Raw genomic sequence first — 929 nt, forward strand, 5'->3', positions numbered from 1 at the left:
TTACTCCACTACATTTCCTAATTAAAATGTATACTTTTACTCCTTTACATTTCCCCGAAGCATATTCGTTACTTACTACAAAATAGTCAGAAGAACACGGACTGAAGGAAACCAGGTTTGACGAATCAGTGGTCTGGTGGTCTGCAAGTCAGACTCCTAAAAACACTTTTGCTGTGCAAAGTCTGCAAACAAGTGCTCACACAACCACAGATCATTCATTTTCCACTCAAGTCGAGTCTGGGGTTTGCGATATACAGTATATCTTCTGCGATAATATGGCAAGTGTTGTTGTAATGATGTGCGATCTGACATTATCAAGTTGGCTATATCACCAGATCACACACAGAGTGCACGCACGTGATTTATTAGTCTATTAAAACTAAAAATTCCAGGCATTCTAAATTGTAGACGGCAAAAATGCTTCTGTATGCTTTTTATATTTATATAATTTAATATAGTTAACTTAATCTATATCACACAAAGAGTAGTTTTTCTGCAGATATCAGCATGAACACATTTAATAATCTTTTTTTACAAGTTCAGTAAAGCAATAAGTGACTTACATTGTAGACATAATATTGCTTGTTTTTGCTCAATTTTGCCAACGAAAATAGTTCCAAAGATCACAGCACTGTTTTGCGTCTCTGAGCAATGGACAGTGTTTATTATCGAATGAATCAGCTTTTTGAACGAATTGGTTGAATAAATGATTCAGTGATTCACTCATTAACACAGTCAAATGCTTTGTTTCTGAATGAATCAGTCGTTTGAATGAATCGGTTGAATCTCAATGACTCACTCATTAACAGTCACTTGCTGTCACCTACTGGTGGTTTTAATTTAACATTTCGACTATTTTTTTCATGTTTTAAAATAATTTCATATTAACAGTGTTCAACGTTTTATGTTAAAAACAAAACATTATTTAT

The 929-nt window shown here is 33.6% G+C and overlaps 1 protein-coding gene across 1 annotated transcript in view; it reads left to right on the forward strand.

The window, feature by feature from the left end:
• The window catches only part of LOC107686811 (tripartite motif-containing protein 16-like), a 10,340-nt gene that overhangs the window by 6,124 nt on the left and 3,287 nt on the right, over window positions 1–929 (forward strand). The gene's annotated exons all lie outside the window — the stretch shown is intronic.

Source organism: Sinocyclocheilus anshuiensis, unplaced genomic scaffold (assembly GCF_001515605.1).
Source record: "Sinocyclocheilus anshuiensis isolate Anshui unplaced genomic scaffold, SAMN03320099.WGS_v1.1 scaffold601, whole genome shotgun sequence".
In the NCBI taxonomy this organism is placed as follows: Eukaryota; Metazoa; Chordata; class Actinopteri; order Cypriniformes; family Cyprinidae; genus Sinocyclocheilus; species Sinocyclocheilus anshuiensis.